Source organism: Petromyzon marinus, unplaced genomic scaffold (assembly GCF_048934315.1).
Source record: "Petromyzon marinus isolate PM22_M1 ecotype Great Lakes invasive population unplaced genomic scaffold, UKy_Petmar_22M1.pri1.0 PM_Scaffold_279, whole genome shotgun sequence".
NCBI classification, from domain to species: Eukaryota; Metazoa; Chordata; class Hyperoartia; order Petromyzontiformes; family Petromyzontidae; genus Petromyzon; species Petromyzon marinus.
In genome coordinates, this window is record NW_027423256.1 from 47,028 (window position 1) to 68,704 (window position 21,677).

The window sequence follows — 21,677 nt, forward strand, 5'->3', positions numbered from 1 at the left end:
TGTCTCCTTTAAACCCACCACGGTTTAAACAGCAACAGCTCGGGGAATTTCATATTCACTTTGCTCTATGCAGCTGATCCCTACCCCTTCATAACGTAAACGGCTCCTCACAAGAAAAAGTAAACCTAACATGCCTTGCAGGAAATCCTCTCGCGATGTAAACATTCAATTGGCTATCCATCACGTGACCCGTGCAGGTATCACCATGTACAATTACACTTTGTGACTGTGAGAGTGGAGAAACAGCCTACGAAGCTGTTGCTTGTATTCCCCACAGAGTTTTGCCCTCTGAGTGGCCGCCCTAAAGGCCCATTCCTGCAGGCCAAGTCTGGCACAATTGCAGGTTTTGAACTTTAGATAAGTGGTGGCCGATATGTTGATCGCGATTCAGAGGTGGATGATCGCAAAAAATGGTGGTTGTGGATCTCAGGACAAATAAGAACAAACACCTCTAATATAAAGTAATAATCCTCATAGTCGATGGCAAATAAGAATCCCTGACTAAGAATTCATGGATTAAAAACATAACTTTTCTACCAATAGATCGCACTAGCACTTGGCATGTCTGTCGTGTTGTATTACTCAGTTAAATCCATCCGGGTAACTGTTGTTCATAGCTTTCTGGTGGATCACGGGACATCTTGAGATATACCAGAATGGATCACAGTGTTTTGTGGTTAGTCAATAAACACCATCGAGTCAGTAACCAATATTTTTGTGAAATCACCTTCGTCACAAGGGGGTCAGTGTTTTGGCTGGTTAAGAAGTGGGCATAAGATGTCCTAAACTATTCATACATAGTGACGCTTATACACCTCACCTGGCTGTTTGTACTGGTTGGAAAGGTACAAATTGTAAATTTAAGAAAATTGCAATACTGTTTCAAACGCTGCGATGGGAAAACGAACCAGTAACTTCTGGATTGCAAGTTCAGAGTGCAAACCGCCCGTTACTTCAGGGTAGCGTTTCTCACCGCATGCATGATGCACGAGTACTGTCTGGGTTTTTTGGGCCGGGGAGAAGGGGAGCCCCATGGGGTGGACTCCGGAGGGTTGTAGCCTGGAATCTGTGACAGCGGACACACAAGATGGCACAAGCGTACAACAAAGATGAAGATCACCCAAATAAGCCTTAACAGACTGTGCTGCTGTTAGGCGGCATGGCCCACGAGGAGGTGGGTGGCCAGCACCACGCGCATGCAGCCACCTCTGTCTCCCCAGTGCTCATGCCTACACACTGCACCAGGTACTCATTTAAGACAGAGTTTACCTAGGATAGGCACAACACCGGTTCAGATAAGGCAGACTGTCTGCCTCAGCAGCTGTCCCCCTCTCTTTTTTTCTTCCTGATGACGAAGGCTTCTGTTGCGATCGAAACGTCGTAGTTTTTTGTTATTTTTGGTTATTTTATTTGAACCTATCTACGTGACGTTACCGAAAGACCCAAAGAATATCTTCCTGCAGTCACAAAAGCTTTAAGTCAAGATTTATTATTACATTTGTTTACTGTGCAAAAACTCAAGACTTCTTCATGAGGGTCCTGAGAAGTTTTTGCCATCACTGTGTAGTCCAAATTGAGTAATTTGCAGGTGATTTTTCAGTATTTGGATGTTTTGCCCAATGCCAGACTCGTTGTATTGGGTATTTTTTTTTTTACTATGGGAGGAAACTCGAGAACGCGGAGGAGACCCAGAAGAGGGGGAGAACATACAATCTTCACACACTCACACATTCACGCTAACTCACTCGCTCACACACTCACTCAAACACTCCATTGCACTTACACACTCTGACGAACAGGGGGAGAGAAGATGACAACTCCACGCCGAAACGCGCCGGAGTCGGGAATCAAACCCAGCTTTCTTGCTGCAAGGCGCAAGGGTTACTTACCAATGTGCCACCATGCCGCCCATGGCGATTCGTAAACTACATCAGTACCAGTTTCCATGGACTGGGGGCAGCTGCCCCTGTGCAGCCACAGCCTTGCAAGCGGGCTTTACCCTGTCAAGTGGGTTTGTGATGTTATTAGGCAGCTTCCCCGATGGAATAATTTGCGAGTAAATTTCTCAAATTTGGATAACTACACCACACAACACTTGGCCGACTATCTTTTTCGAATCATGTACGTGTTCGCTCTAACAGTGTCTACTGCGAAGTAGACCGTGGTATTAACCAGAGCGACCATCGACTTGATTTCAGTGTTAAATATTATAGACGATACATTATACACCTCATACAACTTAAAATATGACAATACTGCACGTATATACATCACTCCATTCAGAGTCTTCGAGATTGGATTGGTAAGCACGGTACAGTAAATACCGTTATATTTTACAGTAGGATATTTTTTGTGTATTTGTATGTTTATTCATACCAATTTCACATATGAAACTAATTTAAAACACAAAAAAACATTCACAACATTAAAAAACATAATGCTATGCAAGAATGTGCAAAAAATGAGCTATTTAAAATTATTATATAGTGAATATCCGGCGTTGTTAAAAGATTCGGCGTCCCCTTCCCCCCCCCGAAGCCGCCGAATAATCGATGATCTACTATAGATACTCTATAGTTAGGGCATTTCTGAGTCGTCCGGGCTTCCTTGTGCGCCGCAGGCTGGGACGCGTCGTCGTCGAAGAGAGAAGCGATCGTGAGCGACTCTACTCCATCCGGGGTGGACAACCTTCCTCGCTCACAAGAACATGAGTCGTGAGAGGAGTGACTCAGCATTCAGCCTTTCTCCTGGGTTAAACGAGTGGTGGAACAATGATAATACGTGATGATTTTAACCTGTCTCTGTCTCTCGGTATGTATCTCAGTGCCTGTCTGCCTCTATCCCTACAGGGCCTTGACCATCTTTAAGAACCTCCGGAAATTCACCTCTGTGTTTCAATTTGACCATGTGTGACTGCGCGTGTTTAACTGTCTTGATTTGAAGCCCTCGTCGAGGAGGCCGCTCTCCGATCTTACATTTACATGCTAATTTCTCACATTAACATCACTCGCCCCGCCCACTTCTTTATGACCCTTGGGCTACACCCATTTCAAACCTTTTAAAACAGTCTGCCTCAGCAGCAGATCATGCTTTCCCACCTGATGAGGGACGCTTGTGTTGTGCCCGAAACGTCGTGATTTGTTTTATTTTATACCTATGTTACTTTACCGAAAGAACCAAAGAGTATGTTTAACTGTGTCTCTGTGACTGTGCGTGTTTAACTGTGTCTTTGTATGTGACTGTGTCTGTGGTGCACGTCTTTGTTGCCCTTAATATGTCTGTCTGGGTGGCGAGTGGTCGCTCAGTGGTTAGTTCACTGCACTACGAACCCAATGGCCAGAGTTCGATTCCCGCTCACGGCCAACACCAGTGACAATTATCTGAACCGGTCTTGGGCCTCCCCAGATGGACTCAGTCTCAAATGAGTACCTGGTGCGGTGTGTAAACATCTACACTGGGGAGACAAAGGCGGCCGGGCGTGGTGCTGGGCACCCACCCCGTCGTGTACCGTGGCCGACCTTCACAGAAGTTGCCCCAAGTTTGTTGAAGGCCACACAGGGAATTTTTTTCTTTTTTTTTGTGCATCCACCGCGACCTGGCTGCGAGGAATTTGCTGGTAACGCATGGACACATCGCCAAGATTTGCGACTTTGGGCTGGCACAGAACGTCCAGACTGACCCCAACTACGTGGTGAAGGGCAAAGTGAGTCCTTCACCTTACTTAGCATCATCAGCATCATTATCAGTATCGCCAATGTCATCACCATCATCGGAATGGAAGGCCCATCACTTTAATTGTACTCAATGTTTTTATTTTATTTTGCACAGCCCCTAAGAAAAAAAGAGTGGGGGGTGCTGCCACACACGGTGGTGCAATGGCTCTCCCACCCTGGACTTGCAATCCAGAGGTCGGCAATTGGATTCAATCTCCCTGCTCTGCCGACAGTTCAAAATATGGGGCAATTTCACAAATCCCCTTCCTCCTCCCCCCCCCCCATGGGGTACACGGGGTAACTGGCCCAGAATAACAACCTGTGGTGGTGACCACCAGGCTAACTACACTAATTACAACATGACTAGCTACGACAGAACGGGACCACAGCTCGGGTCCCAGTCCATGTGTTGGAGACTCGGTAGAACGTAGACGTAGACAAAGGTTCTTCAAGATGAACAACAACACCGGTCCCTCTGGGGGACCCGGCTTATATTCTCTGTGGCGTGGCTGGCTCCGCCCTTGGCCACGACCACCTTCTAGAATTATCGAGCAACAGGATCTGGACCCCGACCACGTGACCACCCCTAGCCCTCACTTGGGGCCCCTTTGTAGACTTAACCGGTCACGTGTCCTCTCGGGTCAACCAGAGTGCCATGGCATTTAGTAACCCGTTTCCTACGGCCGGCACTCCCACACCCTATCCTGTTGGGTTGGCACTGCACGCCAAGCGTGATGCCATCCAGCGGGATCAATCAGCACTGACCGAGCCCCTCTAGGGCCGGTACTACACCCACACCAGAGTGGTATCCGCGATGTCAATACACCGCACGCCGTGTCTCTCTAGGACCGGTACTACACAGTGACATCCCGTGATGTCACTACACATTTAACCCTTCAGGGTAGTGGAGGGCTAGATGACGCTAATTTGGCCAGATGAATGTGGCCTGACGCAAAAAAACGTATGACGAATCGCGATGCATCGGCCTGAACTGAATTTACTGAACGTATTGTTGTTGTGCTTGTGGCCATGCGGTCATGTCCATTAGGTGCCTCTGCCTGTAAAGTGGATGTCTTCAGAAAGCATGTTCCATGGGCTCTACAAGGTGCAGAGCGACGTGTGGTCATACGGCGTGCTACTGTGAGAAATCTTATATTTTGCTGAGACAAACTTTCACTTGCAACAAACATTCGGGGCCCTGAGTACAGAAGATCCTCACAGCAGACAACGATTGTAGTCTTATCTTACACTATGATTTTTAATTGCGTAAAGTTCAGATTTAAAGCTTTCGTGACTGCAGGGATTCATTTTCTTGGTTCTTTCGGTAAAGTAATGAAGAATGGAAATAAAATAAAAAAAATAAAACGTAATAAAAAATAAAATTTTCACAACGTTTCGAGCACAACACAAGCAGCCTTCTTCAGGTGAAGGAACAGAACTGTCGGGACGACAGCACTTCAATGACTGCTGCTAAGATTTGCAGTGTCGTTTAAACTAGGTGGGAGAGGTAAAGCGCCTTGACAAAGGAGTTTACATATTAAACAGGATAATTTAGCATTGAAATAGCTGCGTTAAAGTGTTGGATCAGCAGGGTGTTAAAGTCATAAATTAGCATGTAACTGGGAGATTAGCATGATGTTAATGTGAGGGATTAGCATGTGACTGGTCACGGAAATAGCTATGTTAAAGTCAAAGTTTCCATCTCAACAGAGGCATTTAGTATATGGACGCTAAAGGACTGCAACTACCCAACTATCATACAATAAACCGATGTGAAAAAAAAACTAAGTAGAAACTTCATCAATATAATAAATGTACTCAATATATTCTTCAATAAATTGAGCTATAAACATAAAGTAACTGGGTAAACACTACACTATCTAATGAATACCATATAGTAAACTAATAAAAAAACTAAAATACAAACTACATCAATGTTATATTCTTAGTTTTTTCGGTAAAGTCACGTTGAAGAGAAACAACAAAATAACAAAATATATATAAAACAATAAAAAATTCTCACGACGTTTCGACCATAACTCAAACGGTCATCATCAGGTGTGTTGGTTTGCATAAATTTATTTTTAAACGGCACATTTATTTATTTATAAAAAACGTTGGCGTCACGCGCAGCGATTTGGCAGTTTGCCCAGGACTAGTCCATCTATTTTTTTTTTTAAAAGAGGAGGGGGGAGACGAAATTTTTTTATAATGTATGCTGTCTGAAAGCCACTGTAACCGTGAACAATCAATTAAGAACTGAAATGGTTTATCAAATCTTTCCAATGATTTCTAAGATAGAATCCATCTTCTCGGTTGAAATTGTCTCTGTGCTTGTATATGTGGATAGCCTCATGAACGAATCTCTCATGGAAGCCAGATGGCTTACAAAGAACCTCCGTCTTGGAAAAGTCAATGGCATGTGAGCCTACTGAATTAGAACAATGATCTGCTACGGCCGAGGTGTTGGTCCTACCGTGTTTAAGGTCTGCTTTATGTTCACGAATGCGGTCCGAGACATGGCGTTTGGTTTCTCCAATGTAACTACTACCACAGAGGCAACTTAGTTTGTAGACACCAGGGTATTGTATGTCCGGAATCACATCTTTTACAGACGGAACCAGATCACGGATTTTATGTAATGTGTTGAAACGGACCTGGATCTTGTGTTTATTCAAGATTTTGGAGATCTTTTTTGTGATCCCAGCAATGTAGGGTAAAGTGATGGTTTTGAAAGGCTCCTCAAGAGGGTTCTTCTTCATGGTTTGAGTGATAGCTTTGCGGATTGTATAGTCGGAGTAACCATTAGCCCTAAGAGCTTGGTGTACGTGCTTGAGTTCACTGCTTATGTGTTCCTGGTCGGATATGCATTGGGCTCTATGATACAGAGTCTTGATGAGAGAATTCTTCTGTGATGGATGGTGGTGGGAATCCGGTTTCAGATAAGCATCCGTATGGGTAGCTTTCCTGTAGACAGAGTGGCTCATTGAACCATCAGGTCTCTTTTTAATTAGGACATTCAAAAAAGGTATCTTGCCATCTATTTCGACTTCCATGGTAAATCTGATGGCTGGGTGTATGGAATTGATGTGGTCGAAGAATTGGTCTAGAGCAGGCCGGCCATGTGGCCAGATGGCAAAAGTGTCATCCACGTACCTCTTCCATAAGGTTGGGTGCAGAGTGGCAGTCTGGATGGCGTCAGTCTCAAATTTCTCCATGAAAATGTTAGCTATAACTGGAGAGAGGGGGGAGCCCATTGGGGTGCCCTCAGTTTGTTTGTAGAAAGTTCCATTCCAAGTGAAGTATGTATTGGTTAAACAGTGTCTCACCAGGGGGGGTACCTCAGTGTTTAGTCCTTGATGAACCAAGTCTTCAATGATTGCAATGGTGTCAGGTACAGGAACCTTGGTGAATGAGGAAACTACATCAAAACTGACAAGCAGGTCGTCTGGGGACAGGGAAATACCCTTGATTGTCGATACCAGGTGAGTAGAATTTTGTACCGCAGAGGTGGTCTTTCCAGTGAAAGGACGCAGGATTTCAGACAAAAAACGAGCTAGTTTGTAGGTGGGGGAGCTGATAGTAGAGACTATGGGACGAAGAGGTGTATCAACTTTATGTATTTTTGGTAAGCCGTATAATCTTGGTGGCCTGGCAGCAGAAGGTTTCAACGAAAACTGTTTAGATTGATCAATTAATGCGGTTGAATCAGAAATTATTTTGTTGGTTTGTGTGACGAGGCTGTTGGTGGGATCTCTTTTTATTTTTGTATAACTACCATCGTCGAGTAATTCTTTAATTTTGTTGTTGTATTCTATTTTATCCATGATGACAGTAGCATTGCCTTTGTCAGCTGAGAGGACTACAATATCATTCCTCTTTTTTAATTTATATAATTCAAAACGCTCATCTTTGCTGAGGTTGCTAGCTGGCATCTTAGCGTTTTTGAGGGTTGCAGCGATTTCAGATCTTGCTACGTCTGCAGCGATGTGACCCAGGCCCCTGAGAGCAACGTCTACTTGGGCAATTATATCATTAACTGGTATGTGTTTAGGTGTGACTGCAAAGTTTAGACCTTTAGCTAAAACGGATTTCAGACCATCGGAAATAGAACTGTTACTGCGATTAATTACGACTTTATTAACGTCTAACTTTTTGGTGTGTGGGTCCGGTCTTTTGTTGAAGAGGAGGTTAAATTTGGAAATCAGGTTTTCCTTACATTTGGTCGACATAGTAGCAGCTGAAGAGGCAGTCATATTGTCTACATGTTCCCAATCCGATGTGGACATTATTGCCGTCAATGATAAGTGTGATTTGTAGAGTGTCTTGTCTAACTGATCTAGTTCTGTGCGTATAAGTCTGATTTTTTCTGAGATAAGAGCTAAGCTAGTTTTGAAAAGAATTCGTTTCGCATTAGAAGAAGTTACAGCAGCAGAGGTCAGTGTAAATGCGATTGGTATTACCCCAGAGTCGCGGCATCTCTTCAGGAAGGTGAGAGACTCGATCAGCTGAGCTTTCTTATCCCGGAGTTTGTTGAAGGATCTTAAAGTTATGTGAAAACCCTCCCCGTAGAGGCGATTAAATTTTGATTTAAAGCTTTCGTGACTGCAGTAATTCATATTCTTAGTTTTTTCGGTAAAGTCACGTTGAAGAGAAACAACAAAATAGCAAAATATATATAAAACAATAAAAAATTCTCACGACGTTTCGACCATAACTCAAACGGTCATCATCAGGTGTGTTGGTTTGCATAAATGTATTTTTAAACGGCACATTTATTTATTTATAAAAAAACGTTGGCGTCACGCGCAGCGATTTGGCAGTTTGCCCAGGACTAGTCCATCTATTTTTTTTGAAAAGAGGAGGGGGGAGACGAATTTTTTTTATAATGTATGCTGTCTGAAAGCCACTGTAAGCGTGAACAATCAATTAAGAACTGAAATGGTTTATCAAATCTTTCCAATGATTGCTAAGATAGAATCCATCTTCTCGGTTGAAATTGTCTCTGTGCTTGTATATGTGGATAGCCTCATGAACGAATCTCTCATGGAAGCCAGATGGCTTACAAAGAACCTCCGTCTTGGAAAAGTCAATGGCATGTGAGCCTACTGAATTAGAACAATGATCTGCTACGGCCGAGGTGTTGGTCCTACCGTGTTTAAGGTCTGCTTTATGTTCACGAATGCGGTCCGAGACATGGCGTTTGGTTTCTCCAATGTAACTACTACCACAGAGGCAACTTAGTTTGTAGACACCAGGGTATTGTATGTCCGGAATCACATCTTTTACAGACGGAACCAGATCACGGATTTTATGTAATGTGTTGAAACGGACCTGGATCTTGTGTTTATTCAAGATTTTGGAGATCTTTTTTGTGATCCCAGCAATGTAGGGTAAAGTGATGGTTTTGAAAGGCTCCTCAAGAGGGTTCTTCTTCATGGTTTGAGTGATAGCTTTGCGGATTGTATAGTCGGAGTAACCATTAGCCCTAAGAGCTTGGTGTACGTGCTTGAGTTCACTGCTTATGTGTTCCTGGTCGGATATGCATTGGGCTCTATGATACAGAGTCTTGATGAGAGAATTCTTCTGTGATGGATGGTGGTGGGAATCCCGTTTCAGATAAGCATCCGTATGGGTAGCTTTCCTGTAGACAGAGTGGCTCATTGAACCATCAGGTCTCTTTTTAATTAGGACATCCAAAAAAGGTATCTTGCCATCTATTTCGACTTCCATGGTAAATCTGATGGCTGGGTGTATGGAATTGATGTGGTCGAAGAATTGGTCTAGAGCAGGCCGGCCATGTGGCCAGATGACAAAAGTGTCATCCACGTACCTCTTCCATAAGGTTGGGCGCAGAGTGGCAGTCTGGATGGCGTCAGTCTCAAATTTCTCCATGAAAATGTTAGCTATAACTGGAGAGAGGGGGAGCCCATTGGGGTGCCCTCAGTTTGTTTGTAGAAAGTTCCATTCCAAGTGAAGTATGTATTGGTTAAACAGTGTCTCACCAGGGGGGGTACCTCAGTGTTTAGTCCTTGATGAACCAAGTCTTCAATGATTGCAATGGTGTCAGGTACAGGAACCTTGGTGAATAAGGAAACTACATCAAAACTGACAAGCAGGTCGTCTGAGGACAGGGAAATACCCTTGATTGTCGATACCAGGTGAGTAGAATTTTGTACCGCAGAGGTGGTCTTTCCAGTGAAAGGACGCAGGATTTCAGACAAAAAACGAGCTAGTTTGTAGGTGAGGGAGCTGATAGTAGAGACTATGGGACGAAGAGGTGTATCAACTTTATGTATTTTTGGTAAGCCGTATAATCTTGGTGGCCTGGCAGCAGAAGGTTTCAACGAAAACTGTTTAGATTGATCAATTAATGCGGTTGAATCAGAAATTATTTTGTTGGTTTGTGTGACGAGGCTGTTGGTGGGATCTCTTTTTATTTTTGTATAACTACCATCGTCGAGTAATTCTTTAATTTTGTTGTTGTATTCTATTTTATCCATGATGACAGTAGCATTGCCTTTGTCAGCTGAGAGGACTACAATATCATTCCTCTTTTTTAATTTATATAATTCAAAACGCTCATCTTTGCTGAGGTTGCTAGCTGGCATCTTAGCGTTTTTGAGGGTTGCAGCGATTTCAGATCTTGCTACGTCTGCAGCGATGTGACCCAGGCCCCTGAGAGCAACGTCTACTTGGGCAATTATATCATTAACTGGTATGTGTTTAGGTGTGACTGCAAAGTTTAGACCTTTAGCTAAAACGGATTTCAGACCATCGGAAATAGAACTGTTACTGCGATTAATTACGACTTTATTAACGTCTAACTTTTTGGTGTGTGGGTCCGGTCTTTTGTTGAAGAGGAGGTTAAATTTGGAAATCAGGTTTTCCTTACATTTGGTCGACATAGTAGCAGCTGAAGAGGCAGTCATATTGTCTACATGTTCCCAATCCGATGTGGACATTATTGCCGTCAATGATAAGTGTGATTTGTAGAGTGTCTTGTCTAACTGATCTAGTTCTGTGCGTATAAGTCTGATTTTTTCTGAGATAAGAGCTAAGCTAGTTTTGAAAAGAATTCGTTTCGCATTAGAAGAAGTTACAGCAGCAGAGGTCAGTGTAAATGCGATTGGTATTACCCCAGAGTCGCGGCATCTCTTCAGGAAGGTGAGAGACTCGATCAGCTGAGCTTTCTTATCCCGGAGTTTGTTGAAGGATCTTAAAGTTATGTGAAAACCCTCCCCGTAGAGGCGATTAAATTTTGATTTAAAGCTTTCGTGACTGCAGTAATTCATATTCTTAGTTTTTTCGGTAAAGTCACGTTGAAGAGAAACAACAAAATAACAAAATATATATAAAACAATAAAAAATTCTCACGACGTTTCGACCATAACTCAAACGGTCATCATCAGGTGTGTTGGTTTGCATACATTTATTTTTAAACGGCACATTTATTTATTTATGAAAAACGTTGGCGTCACGCGCAGCGATTTGGCAGTTTGCCCAGGACTAGTCCATCTATTTTTTTTTTTAAAAGAGGAGGGGGGAGACGACATTTTTTATAATGTATGCTGTCTGAAAGCCACTGTAAGCGTGAACAATCAATTAAGAACTGAAATGGTTTATCAAATCTTTCCAATGATTGCTAAGATAGAATCCATCTTCTCGGTTGAAATTGTCTCTGTGCTTGTATATGTGGATAGCCTCATGAACGAATCTCTCATGGAAGCCAGATGGCTTACAAAGAACCTCCGTCTTGGAAAAGTCAATGGCATGTGAGCCTACTGAATTAGAACAATGATCTGCTACGGCCGAGGTGTTGGTCCTACCGTGTTTAAGGTCTGCTTTATGTTCACGAATGCGGTCCGAGACATGGCGTTTGGTTTCTCCAATGTAACTACTACCACAGAGGCAACTTAGTTTGTAGACACCAGGGTATTGTATGTCCGGAATCACATCTTTTACAGACGGAACCAGATCACGGATTTTATGTAATGTGTTGAAACGGACCTGGATCTTGTGTTTATTCAAGATTTTGGAGATCTTTTTTGTGATCCCAGCAATGTAGGGTAAAGTGATGGTTTTGAAAGGCTCCTCAAGAGGGTTCTTCTTCATGGTTTGAGTGATAGCTTTGCGGATTGTATAGTCGGAGTAACCATTAGCCCTAAGAGCTTGGTGTACGTGCTTGAGTTCACTGCTTATGTGTTCCTGGTCGGATATGCATTGGGCTCTATGATACAGAGTCTTGATGAGAGAATTCTTCTGTGATGGATGGTGGTGGGAATCCCGTTTCAGATAAGCATCCGTATGGGTAGCTTTCCTGTAGACAGAGTGGCTCATTGAACCATCAGGTCTCTTTTTAATTAGGACATCCAAAAAAGGTATCTTGCCATCTATTTCGACTTCCATGGTAAATCTGATGGCTGGGTGTATGGAATTGATGTGGTCGAAGAATTGGTCTAGAGCAGGCCGGCCATGTGGCCAGATGACAAAAGTGTCATCCACGTACCTCTTCCATAAGGTTGGGCGCAGAGTGGCAGTCTGGATGGCGTCAGTCTCAAATTTCTCCATGAAAATGTTAGCTATAACTGGAGAGAGGGGGAGCCCATTGGGGTGCCCTCAGTTTGTTTGTAGAAAGTTCCATTCCAAGTGAAGTATGTATTGGTTAAACAGTGTCTCACCAGGGGGGGTACCTCAGTGTTTAGTCCTTGATGAACCAAGTCTTCAATGATTGCAATGGTGTCAGGTACAGGAACCTTGGTGAATAAGGAAACTACATCAAAACTGACAAGCAGGTCGTCTGAGGACAGGGAAATACCCTTGATTGTCGATACCAGGTGAGTAGAATTTTGTACCGCAGAGGTGGTCTTTCCAGTGAAAGGACGCAGGATTTCAGACAAAAAACGAGCTAGTTTGTAGGTGAGGGAGCTGATAGTAGAGACTATGGGACGAAGAGGTGTATCAACTTTATGTATTTTTGGTAAGCCGTATAATCTTGGTGGCCTGGCAGCAGAAGGTTTCAACGAAAACTGTTTAGATTGATCAATTAATGCGGTTGAATCAGAAATTATTTTGTTGGTTTGTGTGACGAGGCTGTTGGTGGGATCTCTTTTTATTTTTGTATAACTACCATCGTCGAGTAATTCTTTAATTTTGTTGTTGTATTCTATTTTATCCATGATGACAGTAGCATTGCCTTTGTCAGCTGAGAGGACTACAATATCATTCCTCTTTTTTAATTTATATAATTCAAAACGCTCATCTTTGCTGAGGTTGCTAGCTGGCATCTTAGCGTTTTTGAGGGTTGCAGCGATTTCAGATCTTGCTACGTCTGCAGCGATGTGACCCAGGCCCCTGAGAGCAACGTCTACTTGGGCAATTATATCATTAACTGGTATGTGTTTAGGTGTGACTGCAAAGTTTAGACCTTTAGCTAAAACGGATTTCAGACCATCGGAAATAGAACTGTTACTGCGATTAATTACGACTTTATTAACGTCTAACTTTTTGGTGTGTGGGTCCGGTCTTTTGTTGAAGAGGAGGTTAAATTTGGAAATCAGGTTTTCCTTACATTTGGTCGACATAGTAGCAGCTGAAGAGGCAGTCATATTGTCTACATGTTCCCAATCCGATGTGGACATTATTGCCGTCAATGATAAGTGTGATTTGTAGAGTGTCTTGTCTAACTGATCTAGTTCTGTGCGTATAAGTCTGATTTTTTCTGAGATAAGAGCTAAGCTAGTTTTGAAAAGAATTCGTTTCGCATTAGAAGAAGTTACAGCAGCAGAGGTCAGTGTAAATGCGATTGGTATTACCCCAGAGTCGCGGCATCTCTTCAGGAAGGTGAGAGACTCGATCAGCTGAGCTTTCTTATCCCGGAGTTTGTTGAAGGATCTTAAAGTTATGTGAAAACCCTCCCCGTAGAGGCGATTAAATTTTGATTTAAAGCTTTCGTGACTGCAGTAATTCATATTCTTAGTTTTTTCGGTAAAGTCACGTTGAAGAGAAACAACAAAATAACAAAATATATATAAAACAATAAAAAATTCTCACGACGTTTCGACCATAACTCAAACGGTCATCATCAGGTGTGTTGGTTTGCATAAATTTATTTTTAAACGGCACATTTATTTATTTATAAAAAACGTTGGCGTCACGCGCAGCGATTTGGCAGTTTGCCCAGGACTAGTCCATCTATTTTTTTTTTTAAAAGAGGAGGGGGGAGACGACATTTTTTATAATGTATGCTGTCTGAAAGCCACTGTAAGCGTGAACAATCAATTAAGAACTGAAATGGTTTATCAAATCTTTCCAATGATTGCTAAGATAGAATCCATCTTCTCGGTTGAAATTGTCTCTGTGCTTGTATATGTGGATAGCCTCATGAACGAATCTCTCATGGAAGCCAGATGGCTTACAAAGAACCTCCGTCTTGGAAAAGTCAATGGCATGTGAGCCTACTGAATTAGAACAATGATCTGCTACGGCCGAGGTGTTGGTCCTACCGTGTTTAAGGTCTGCTTTATGTTCACGAATGCGGTCCGAGACATGGCGTTTGGTTTCTCCAATGTAACTACTACCACAGAGGCAACTTAGTTTGTAGACACCAGGGTATTGTATGTCCGGAATCACATCTTTTATAGACGGAACCAGATCACGGATTTTATGTAATGTGTTGAAACGGACCTGGATCTTGTGTTTATTCAAGATTTTGGAGATCGTTTTTGTGATCCCAGCAATGTAGGGTAAAGTGATGGTTTTGAAAGGCTCCTCAAGAGGGTTCTTCTTCATGGTTTGAGTGATAGCTTTGCGGATTGTATAATCGGAGTAACCATTAGCCCTAAGAGCTTGGTGTACGTGCTTGAGTTCACTGCTTATGTGTTCATGGTCGGATATGCATTGGGCTCTATGATACAGAGTCTTGATGAGAGAATTCTTCTGTGATGGATGGTGGTGGGAATCCGGTTTCAGATAAGCATCCGTATGGGTAGCTTTCCTGTAGACAGAGTGGCTCATTGAACCATCAGGTCTCTTTTTAATTAGGACATCCAAAAAAGGTATCTTGCCATCTATTTCGACTTCCATGGTAAATCTGATGGCTGGGTGTATGGAATTGATGTGGTCGAAGAATTGGTCTAGAGCAGGCCGGCCATGTGGCCAGATGACAAAAGTGTCATCCACGTACCTCTTCCATAAGGTTGGGCGCAGAGTGGCAGTCTGGATGGCGTCAGTCTCAAATTTCTCCATGAAAATGTTAGCTATAACTGGAGAGAGGGGGGAGCCCATTGGGGTGCCCTCAGTTTGTTTGTAGAAAGTTCCATTCCAAGTGAAGTATGTATTGGTTAAACAGTGTCTCACCAGGGGGGGTACCTCAGTGTTTAGTCCTTGATGAACCAAGTCTTCAATGATTGCCATGGTGTCAGGTACAGGAACCTTGGTGAATAAAGAAACTACATCAAAACTGACAAGCAGGTCGTCTGGGGACAGGGAAATACCCTTGATTGTCGATACCAGGTGAGTAGAATTTTGTACCGCAGAGGTGGTCTTTCCAGTGAAAGGACGCAGGATTTCAGACAAAAAACGAGCTAGTTTGTAGGTGAGGGAGCTGATAGTAGAGACTATGGGACGAAGAGGTGTATCAACTTTATGTATTTTTGGTAAGCCGTATAATCTTGGTGGCCTGGCAGCAGAAGGTTTCAACGAAAACTGTTTAGATTGATCAATTAATGCGGTTGAATCAGAAATTATTTTGTTGGTTTGTGTGACGAGGCTGTTGGTGGGATCTCTTTTTATTTTTGTATAACTACCATCGTCGAGTAATTCTTTAATTTTGTTGTTGTATTCTATTTTATCCATGATGACAGTAGCATTGCCTTTGTCAGCTGAGAGGACTACAATATCATTCCTCTTTTTTAATTTATATAATTCAAAACGCTCATCTTTGCTGAGGTTGCTAGCTGGCATCTTAGCGTTTTTGAGGGTTGCAGCGATTTCAGATCTTGCTACGTCTGCAGCGATGTGACCCAGGCCCCTGAGAGCAACGTCTACTTGGGCAATTATATCATTAACTGGTATGTGTTTAGGTGTGACTGCAAAGTTTAGACCTTTAGCTAAAACGGATTTCAGACCATCGGAAATAGAACTGTTACTGCGATTAATTACGACTTTATTAACGTCTAACTTTTTGGTGTGTGGGTCCGGTCTTTTGTTGAAGAGGAGGTTAAATTTGGAAATCAGGTTTTCCTTACATTTGGTCGACATAGTAGCAGCTGAAGAGGCAGTCATATTGTCTACATGTTCCCAATCCGATGTGAACATTATTGCCGTCAATGATAAGTGTGATTTGTAGAGTGTCTTGTCTAACTGATCTAGTTCTGTGCGTATAAGTCTGATTTTTTCTGAGATAAGAGCTAAGCTAGTTTTGAAAAGAATTCGTTTCGCATTAGAAGAAGTTACAGCAGCAGAGGTCAGTGTAAATGCGATTGGTATTACCCCAGAGTCGCGGCATCTCTTCAGGAAGGTGAGAGACTCGATCAGCTGAGCTTTCTTATCCCGGAGTTTGTTGAAGGATCTTAAAGTTATGTGAAAACCCTCCCCGTAGAGGCGATTAAATTTTGATTTAAAGCTTTCGTGACTGCAGTAATTCATATACTTAGTTTTTTCGGTAAAGTCACGTTGAAGAGAAACAACAAAATAACAAAATATATATAAAACAATAAAAAATTCTCACGACGTTTCGACCATAACTCAAACGGTCATCATCAGGTGTGTTGGTTTGCATAAATTTATTTTTAAACGGCACATTTATTTATTTATAAAAAACGTTGGCGTCACGCGCAGCGATTTGGCAGTTTGCCCAGGACTAGTCCATCTATTTTTTTTGAAAAGAGGAGGGGGGAGACGAAAATTTTTATAATGTATGCTGTCTGAAAGCCACTGTAAGCGTGAACAATCAATTAAGAACTGAAATGGTTTATCAAATCTTTCCAATGATTGCTAAGATAGAATCCATCTTCTCGGTTGAAATTGTCTCTGTGCTTGTATATGTGGATAGCCTCATGAACGAATCTCTCATGGAAGCCAGATGGCTTACAAAGAACCTCCGTCTTGGAAAAGTCAATGGCATGTGAGCCTACTGAATTAGAACAATGATCTGCTACGGCCGAGGTGTTGGTCCTACCGTGTTTAAGGTCTGCTTTATGTTCACGAATGCGGTCCGAGACATGGCGTTTGGTTTCTCCAATGTAACTACTACCACAGAGGCAACTTAGTTTGTAGACACCAGGGTATTGTATGTCCGGAATCACATATTTTACAGACGGAACCAGATCACGGATTTTATGTAATGTGTTGAAACGGACCTGGATCTTGTGTTCATTCAAGATTTTGGAGATCTTTTTTTGTGATCCCAGCAATGTAGGGTAAAGTGATGGTTTTGAAAGGCTCCTCAAGAGGGTTCTTCTTCATGGTTTGAGTGATAGCTTTGCGGATTGTATAGTCGGAGTAACCATTAGCCCTAAGAGCTTGGTGTACGTGCTTGAGTTCACTGCTTATGTGTTCCTGGTCGGATATGCATTGGGCTCTATGATACAGAGTCTTGATGAGAGAATTCTTCTGTGATGGATGGTGGTGGGAATCCGGTTTCAGATAAGCATCCGTATGGGTAGCTTTCCTGTAGACAGAGTGGCTCATTGAACCATCAGGTCTCTTTTTAATTAGGACATCCAAAAAAGGTATCTTGCCATCTATTTCGACTTCCATGGTAAATCTGATGGCTGGGTGTATGGAATTGATGTGGTCGAAGAATTGGTCTAGAGCAGGCCGGCCATGTGGCCAGATGACAAAAGTGTCATCCACGTACCTCTTCCATAAGGTTGGGCGCAGAGTGGCAGTCTGGATGGCGTCAGTCTCAAATTTCTCCATGAAAATGTTAGCTATAACTGGAGAGAGGGGGGAGCCCATTGGGGTGCCCTCAGTTTGTTTGTAGAAAGTTCCATTCCAAGTGAAGTATGTATTGGTTAAACAGTGTCTCACCAGGGGGGGTACCTCAGTGTTTAGTCCTTGATGAACCAAGTCTTCAATGATTGCCATGGTGTCAGGTACAGGAACCTTGGTGAATAAAGAAACTACATCAAAACTGACAAGCAGGTCGTCTGGGGACAGGGAAATACCCTTGATTGTCGATACCAGGTGAGTAGAATTTTGTACCGCAGAGGTGGTCTTTCCAGTGAAAGGACGCAGGATTTCAGACAAAAAACGAGCTAGTTTGTAGGTGAGGGAGCTGATAGTAGAGACTATGGGACGAAGAGGTGTATCAACTTTATGTATTTTTGGTAAGCCGTATAATCTTGGTGGCCTGGCAGCAGAAGGTTTCAACGAAAACTGTTTAGATTGATCAATTAATGCGGTTGAATCAGAAATTATTTTGTTGGTTTGTGTGACGAGGCTGTTGGTGGGATCTCTTTTTATTTTTGTATAACTACCATCGTCGAGTAATTCTTTAATTTTGTTGTTGTATTCTATTTTATCCATGATGACAGTAGCATTGCCTTTGTCAGCTGAGAGGACTACAATATCATTCCTCTTTTTTAATTTATATAATTCAAAACGCTCATCTTTGCTGAGGTTGCTAGCTGGCATCTTAGCGTTTTTGAGGGTTGCAGCGATTTCAGATCTTGCTACGTCTGCAGCGATGTGACCCAGGCCCCTGAGAGCAACGTCTACTTGGGCAATTATATCATTAACTGGTATGTGTTTAGGTGTGACTGCAAAGTTTAGACCTTTAGCTAAAACGGATTTCAGACCATCGGAAATAGAACTGTTACTGCGATTAATTACGACTTTATTAACGTCTAACTTTTTGGTGTGTGGGTCCGGTCTTTTGTTGAAGAGGAGGTTAAATTTGGAAATCAGGTTTTCCTTACATTTGGTCGACATAGTAGCAGCTGAAGAGGCAGTCATATTGTCTACATGTTCCCAATCCGATGTGGACATTATTGCCGTCAATGATAAGTGTGATTTGTAGAGTGTCTTGTCTAACTGATCTAGTTCTGTGCGTATAAGTCTGATTTTTTCTGAGATAAGAGCTAAGCTAGTTTTGAAAAGAATTCGTTTCGCATTAGAAGAAGTTACAGCAGCAGAGGTCAGTGTAAATGCGATTGGTATTACCCCAGAGTCGCGGCATCTCTTCAGGAAGGTGAGAGACTCGATCAGCTGAGCTTTCTTATCCCGGAGTTTGTTGAAGGATCTTAAAGTTATGTGAAAACCCTCCCCGTAGAGGCGATTAAATTTTGATTTAAAGCTTTCGTGACTGCAGTAATTCATATACTTAGTTTTTTCGGTAAAGTCACGTTGAAGAGAAACAACAAAATAACAAAATATATATAAAACAATAAAAAATTCTCACGACGTTTCGACCATAACTCAAACGGTCATCATCAGGTGTGTTGGTTTGCATAAATTTATTTTTAAACGGCACATTTATTTATTTATAAAAAACGTTGGCGTCACGCGCAGCGATTTGGCAGTTTGCCCAGGACTAGTCCATCTATTTTTTTTGAAAAGAGGAGGGGGGAGACGAAAATTTTTATAATGTATGCTGTCTGAAAGCCACTGTAAGCGTGAACAATCAATTAAGAACTGAAATGGTTTATCAAATCTTTCCAATGATTGCTAAGATAGAATCCATCTTCTCGGTTGAAATTGTCTCTGTGCTTGTATATGTGGATAGCCTCATGAACGAATCTCTCATGGAAGCCAGATGGCTTACAAAGAACCTCCGTCTTGGAAAAGTCAATGGCATGTGAGCCTACTGAATTAGAACAATGATCTGCTACGGCCGAGGTGTTGGTCCTACCGTGTTTAAGGTCTGCTTTATGTTCACGAATGCGGTCCGAGACATGGCGTTTGGTTTCTCCAATGTAACTACTACCACAGAGGCAACTTAGTTTGTAGACACCAGGGTATTGTATGTCCGGAATCACATCTTTTACAGACGGAACCAGATCACGGATTTTATGTAATGTGTTGAAACGGACCTGGATCTTGTGTTCATTCAAGATTTTGGAGATCTTTTTTTGTGATCCCAGCAATGTAGGGTAAAGTGATGGTTTTGAAAGGCTCCTCAAGAGGGTTCTTCTTCATGGTTTGAGTGATAGCTTTGCGGATTGTATAGTCGGAGTAACCATTAGCCCTAAGAGCTTGGTGTACGTGCTTGAGTTCACTGCTTATGTGTTCCTGGTCGGATATGCATTGGGCTCTATGATACAGAGTCTTGATGAGAGAATTCTTCTGTGATGGATGGTGGTGGGAATCCGGTTTCAGATAAGCATCCGTATGGGTAGCTTTCCTGTAGACAGAGTGGCTCATTGAACCATCAGGTCTCTTTTTAATTAGGACATCCAAAAAAGGTATCTTGCCATCTATTTCGACTTCCATGGTAAATCTGATGGCTGGGTGTATGGAATTGATGTGGTCGAAGAATTGGTCTAGAGCAGGCCGGCCATGTGGCCAGATGACAAAAGTGTCATCCACGTACCTCTTCCATAAGGTTGGGCGCAGAGTGGCAGTCTGGATGGCGTCAGTCTCAAATTTCTCCATGAAAATGTTAGCTATAACTGGGGAGAGGGGGGAGCCCATTGGGGTGCCCTCAGTTTGTTTGTAGAAAGTTCCATTCCAAGTGAAGTATGTATTGGTTAAACAGTGTCTCACCAGGGGGGGTACCTCAGTGTTTAGTCCTTGATGAACCAAGTCTTCAATGATTGCAATGGTGTCAGGTACAGGAACCTTGGTGAATAAGGAAACTACATCAAAACTGACAAGCAGGTCGTCTGGGGACAGGGAAATACCCTTGATTGTCGATACCAGGTGAGTAGAATTTTGTACCGCAGAGGTGGTCTTTCCAGTGAAAGGACGCAGGATTTCAGACAAAAAACGAGCTAGTTTGTAGGTGGGGGAGCTGATAGTAGAGACTATGGGACGAAGAGGTGTATCAACTTTATGTATTTTTGGTAAGCCGTATAATCTTGGTGGCCTGGCAGCAGAAGGTTTCAATGAAAACTGTTTAGATTGATCAATTAATGCGGTTGAATCAGAAATTATTTTGTTGGTTTGTGTGACGAGGCTGTTGGTGGGATCTCTTTTTATTTTTGTATAACTACCATCGTCGAGTAATTCTTTAATTTTGTTGTTGTATTCTATTTTATCCATGATGACAGTAGCATTGCCTTTGTCAGCTGAGAGGACTACAATATCATTCCTCTTTTTTAATTTATATAATTCAAAACGCTCATCTTTGCTGAGGTTGCTAGCTGGCATCTTAGCGTTTTTGAGGGTTGCAGCGATTTCAGATCTTGCTACGTCTGCAGCGATGTGACCCAGGCCCCTGAGAGCAACGTCTACTTGGGCAATTATATCATTAACTGGTATGTGTTTAGGTGTGACTGCAAAGTTTAGACCTTTAGCTAAAACGGATTTCAGACCATCGGAAATAGAACTGTTACTGCGATTAATTACGACTTTATTAACGTCTAACTTTTTGGTGTGTGGGTCCGGTCTTTTGTTGAAGAGGAGGTTAAATTTGGAAATCAGGTTTTCCTTACATTTGGTCGACATAGTAGCAGCTGAAGAGGCAGTCATATTGTCTACATGTTCCCAATCCGATGTGGACATTATTGCCGTCAATGATAAGTGTGATTTGTAGAGTGTCTTGTCTAACTGATCTAGTTCTGTGCGTATAAGTCTGATTTTTTCTGAGATAAGAGCTAAGCTAGTTTTGAAAAGAATTCGTTTCGCATTAGAAGAAGTTACAGCAGCAGAGGTCAGTGTAAATGCGATTGGTATTACCCCAGAGTCGCGGCATCTCTTCAGGAAGGTGAGAGACTCGATCAGCTGAGCTTTCTTATCCCGGAGTTTGTTGAAGGATCTTAAAGTTATGTGAAAACCCTCCCCGTAGAGGCGATTAAA